The following is a 6,068-nucleotide window of genomic DNA, read 5'->3' as shown; positions in this document are numbered from 1 at the left end:
TAGAGAGTGGACCAGCCCAGAAACCTACAACGTTGCTCACACTTGTATTGAGGGAGATCTTGTGTGTAAATGCTGAGAGAGAAGGCGAGCCCTGGAGCAAATAGTTTCCTATCTTAAATCGACTGTATAATATAATGCATGGTAATGTAAATGCCTTGGTTTTTACTTCTGTCAATACATTAAGATCACATGAATGAATAAAGTTTTAGAAGAATATGAATTACTTTGCAGCCAGAAATTTATTTTAAATCGACTATCTTAGGCTGACAGGATTATAGATGATGAGCAACTAAGGCATTACGTTAAAAAAAAAAAAAAAAGGAAAAAAAGATACCGGTAATCATTTACATGAGATACTGAAAAGCTCACTGAGGAAAATCAATAAATTATTGAACTTGCTGCTCCTAAATTCCCCTGGGTACAGCAAGCAGAAGGAATTACTTACATCTCGTTCCCTTCAAGACCTTTATTTCTTCTCCCACTCTCTGTTCCCCTACTTCCTCGGCTAATGAGAGAGATATCTGATTTCCCGGCTTAATTCTACCACCGAGTGCAGTCATATGTTTGTTATGGCACACTTCAATTCAAACAGAAGAGTGACATGTTGCGGTGACCTGTGTCATTGTGACCTGTTCACAAATGATCTTTAAGCCTGTCTGTCAATGAGTGGAGTGGTAAACACAGCAACACAGACGGAAGCTGCAAATCTAGCAGAATTAAAACATCTTCCAGGATGTCAGCGCCGTGGCAGTATAATGCAGAAAAGAAAAACGGTCTCATTCTAATTTCATATGTGACAGGTTACCACTGTCACTAGTTAACTTTACAAAAGTGGTCAAGGACATTTTCAACATAACTACTTTTATGATATACCCTAATCCTTTTTTCTCAGGTCATGAAATATGAAACAACCCCCCCCCCAAAAAAAATCCCATCTGAAAAGTCGCATAAATGATCTGTCACGGGAGATCACGCAAGACTTGGGCAAATCTCATGAAACATCAACTTACCTCACGAGACCACTAAAGGGGGAATTTGTAATTAAAATGTAAATCCCTTTTTTCGTATTTGCTAAAACAGTCACTATGGCTTGACACTATTAGCACATGATAAATATGATCTGTGAAAAAAATGGCCATCTCTGAGCATATGCACATGGGTATATCATTGTCTGTGATATGCCCCTCATCTTGTGAAACCACCGCGCCTAGGGCAAAACAACCATTCAGAGACAGAATGTGTAATGTCATTTGACGCACACTCATTGCAGGCGCACCCCCGCGCCGTCACACTGACCTGTTACCTTCCTACCCCAGAAAACCGAACCTTTTTCGTAAAGGAGTGTTGCAATAACGTTTTTTGTTATCGTTTTGAATTTCAGTTTTTGCAAGACATTCCATGACTTACAACATTGAATGTTGTGTAATTATGGTAATGATTAACATTTGGTATGATATCCTACCTAAATCTTAAATTGCAAATGTTATGAATTTCAAGAGCATGTAGAAATAATATGTTGTTGGATTGTTTTCCTCTATTTTCTCTACAGTAATCATTATGTTGCGCTCATATAAAAATCAATTTTAATGTATTAAAACTGGCTAATGATCCCTCTCGTCACTTTGAGCATTTCGAGCTCCTACGGATTAAAAAGGGGTCAGTGTATTTAATGCTGCCACCTAACTACTATGTGTTTCCGTTAATTAGCAAACCGCTTTGGGTCTGAATGTATAATGAGTGTTGTAGCAGGTCTCAGAAGAATAGGCCGCTGCTCATATCTGCAGAAAATGATATGGTATTATAGTTAGTGTACAGACATATTGAAAAGTTATTTTTGTCAATATGTGCTCTACAATGAGTGGACTAATTTCCTAATTTATTTGTCATATTTGAATGTTTAACTATTTAAAATTTTAGATAAACAATACTGCATACCAGATGTATTTTATTTTTTTTACTAACCCTATTTCATTAATTACTGAAGTACATCATTTTGAATTTGTGATGTTTCATTTTGATCTATTCTGTCATCTAAAACCTTACACGTAATAAATACTACTACATACAGAAAACAGTCAAAGGTATGGTGGCCTCCTTCATACACAGCTGGTGCTATTTAATGTAGGTTGCTTGGAAACAACCCAGAATCTGACACCTAATTGGAGCGTGCACATGCTTTATCCACTTGGCAGGCAGACAGCCACAACAAAATACAAACCAAGGATAATAAGACAAACTCAGTCATTCCCGAATCACATCTGGCATGTTGGAGGCAAATGTGCAGCAAAGGACCTTTTGAATCATCTCTGGTATTAACTAGAGACTTAATGTGTGCTTTAATTGCATTCTGTCACTTGGCACATGTTCCCATGTACAGTTTTAGATTAGAGACTGTGTTCTATAAAGTCTTCTTTCTGATACAGTTTTCACTACATTTGTGAAAAATATCGAAATACTCATTTTTATATTGATGCATTGGGGTCAAGCGAGGCTCAGACTATTTCTTTTTCTCGGCCAAGAACTTCCACTTGAGCTCCTGGCAAAGGCAACAATTTTGCCTGTCTGTTCTGCACCGCACATAATACATCATCTCCATGTTTCACTTACAAGGTAAACCAGAACACTTTGGACTATCAGGAATTCTTGGCACTGGGAATTAGTGAATATTAATTTGATGTCTATTTTCAAGGCGCCCCGCGATTGGTTGACGGCCTGTTCAGGGTGCACCCCTCCTCTCTCACAAAAGTCATCTGGGAGAAGCTCTCACCCATGAGCACAGTGACGATAAGGAGTAGCTAGCTGCCGTTTGAAGACACATTTCTATTCTTTGGATTTTGAGTCCATGTGAGACTGACAGTTTTCTGCTCTTTTCCGGTGTCTATTATATATAGTGTTTTGTGTTAATTTATTGCTTTCACTTGTTATATTATTGCTATTTTGTTGTCGTATGTAAAGTTCTTTGTTACAGCTGTAGCTGTTGTGAAATGCACTATATAAATAAAGTTGTATTGTATAGGCAGGCAGCCATTTAGCCCCCATTAGCCATAAGCTAACAGGCTAACGCAGCCGTGGTTAGCGGAAGAAATGGTCTTCTTCCCGATACTCATCTTGTGAACGTCACATGTCCAAACTCAGAAAACAGGTCAGGCGTGATTGGTCATTGCCTGAGCCCTGAGCAACTGTGATGTCATTTTCAGTCAACAGCAAGCGGCAAAAATGTTGTTAATCAAATTGAAATGAACTTTACTCCTTGCTGAAAATGGGGGTTATGTGTGCATGTGTGACATTTGTCAACTGCCACACCTCTTTACTTTAATCACCTTTTCTCCTTCCCACACCAGGGCCACACATCCTCTCACCCTCTGTCTTTTGCTCCTCTCAAAGCTCAAATGCCCGATCTTTGCGAATACACTCACTCCTGTGGGTGCTACACTCGCAGTATGGATGGCCATGAATATTTCATATGGGTAGACAGAGTAAGGAGAGAGGTGTGAGGTTGAGAGACCAAAGACAAATGTGTGACTGCAAAGTGGTCATGTAAAACAGGTTGCAGCAACAGGAACAAGTGATGTAAACTAGGCACAATGATAATAGAGCAGAAGGGGAATAGGGAGAGAAGTGTCGGAGGTGTTAAGACAGAGAGTACGAGGAAACTGACATGGAATACTAAGTAGTGTTCGGCGGCCATTGTGTTCAAAGCATGCCAGTTATGTTTGTAACCGCCTTTGTAAACATTGAACACACCAATTATAAACCAGCCGTCCTTGTTTTGCCTATGTGAATTATTGTTCATGCTCACATTACTTCCGCCCATCCCCTTTGCTCTCTATCATTCTACAACTCATTATTTACAAGGTGACAGCCTGCAATACAATCGAATCTCTCCGCATGAGAATCCTGTTGTGAGCTCAAGCTGAGTGTAGATTTTTGCAGCAGGTAGCAGTCATCTCATTTGTTGGAAGCAAAAATGAAAAGGCAGGGGAAGTGAGATTTTGCAAGTGATCTGATCTTTTCGCTGTTTTTGTACGCAACAGCAACCTCCAGGAATTGTTTTTATTGTTGTATGAACATTCATTTCCACAAATGGCACAAAAATCTGATACTCAAAGTCCCATGTTAGTTTTGAGTAGTTGAGTTTTAGTTGTTGAATAAATAAGTTTTGAAATCAATAATTGATTCCATTGATTTTGATTTCAGTCTCAATCAAAATAATCGTGATTCTTATTTTTTTCTATAATCACCCAGACCTAGTGGGATCTGTGTTTTTAGGGCAAACATTTTGGCCGTAGTATTTACAAATACAACAAAACTAAAGTAAGACCTTCAACAGCTAGCTTAGTTTGTGATGATAGTTTTTCTAGCCAATGGAAAATGTTATTCCAGAGAATAGCAAAGAAAACACTTTGAGGACACCAGTGTGTTTGTGCTGGCTGTGGAACTATTTGGAGGACAAACTGCAGAGATAAACTGATTTTGAATTACTGACACATACACGATGAAGGCCAGATGATGGAAAACACATTAATATTTTAGTTGATGCAATGAAATAGACAATATTTTCTTCCATGCCTTGTAGGCTAATGTGTCCCGATATTTTTGTCCATTAAATGTCAATGCGAAGTTTGGCAGTTCTCTTGTCGTGTGGTCCCTCCGCATTTCTCACACTCCATCATCGTGCTGCATGCGGACAACCCGCTCATCCACTCCCTCCCCCTTCCCATATTTGCACACTCATTTGTCTTCACACCTCATTTTTATTATATAATGTTCCCTTAGTTTTAAATGCCAAAAGAATTGAATGAAAATATCAAGGTTCCTGGATTTTCTTGGTGGATTGTGAGTCATAGAGATTCAAAAATGTTGAAGCCAAGCCCTCGACAGCTTCATGCCTGGAGTCTTAAACTGTAGTACTATACACCAAAATACCAATATTTAAGAAAAGGCAGTTGATATTGTATACTCGTGCATAGCTAAAGTCAAGCAACTTTTTTCAAAATATGACACGCGGAGTGAATTATTCATCATTGTTAAATGTGATTCCTTTAAATGAAGGCTTTAAAACCAAAATGAGACGTTGCTGACAGGCCCCACTTAAAGGCTTTCGCCCATGGTTGCCCTTTTCATTTTTAAGAGACTGAAAAATGAGCATGTATATCAGTAAGGATGGCCCAAAAGTTTCAAAAGAAGGAGATGAAATTAGCATTACAGTAAAGTGTAAAAATAAGGTTAAGAATATGAGTTTGGTGGATGGTTGACTTGACAGCCAGCATGTGAACAGACACTTCACGCTGGCATGGCTGATTCAGAGTGCCTCATTGTCACAGTGTGAAAAAGTCCACAATGACCCAGTGGGATAATATATATTCCAGCCACTAGAAGCTTTAAGCCTATTTGTATCTTAAACATGTAGTTATGTGTTGTCATTACGAGAAAGATGCTACAAAATGTTACATCAATTTTTCTAGGTTGCAGCAGTGGTATTTGTTTGACATTTGACCGATTAGCAGAGCAGAGAAAATAGATTGATTTTCACAATTTTTTTAGCCCCCCTTTTTATACCCTGTACTTGATTAGTTTTTTAATCATTCATTGACGTGGTTAACGACACTCTGTGGTGTCTCAAATTTAGAAGACATTTTCACTTTACAGGGACTTTAACTCGTCTTGAAGTAAATACATGTGTAGTTAGTTTATAACTGCACACATACTGTTGAAATGAAGTAAGTGAAGTAATATTCACCATGAAAACAAACTATATTCTCCAGTTGACAGTGTTTATCAAAACTGATCATCATCACCTTCGTAAAGCAATAGGATTATGCATGTTTACCTAATGTTGTGTTTTATGCGTGCAGTTAAATGCACAGCACCTCACAGCACTGAGTACACACTGTATATACTGTATATATTTTTAGCCTGAATGGCAGACGGCTGTGGGCCTGTAATAATGGTGCACTGCCTCTGGTGTTACACGATGGTCCACCATGTTTGAATGAATGTTGAGTTAAAGCGGGGTGAGTGTGTGTGGGAGGAGGATGAGAGGCAGAGTGGGTGACAAAGATGGAGGA

This window comes from Filicampus tigris, chromosome 16 (genome assembly GCF_054856515.1).
Source record: "Filicampus tigris isolate MCC_2025a chromosome 16, RoL_Ftig_1.0, whole genome shotgun sequence".
NCBI lineage: Eukaryota > Metazoa > Chordata > Actinopteri > Syngnathiformes > Syngnathidae > Filicampus > Filicampus tigris.
Note: the sequence above shows the minus strand (reverse complement) of the source record.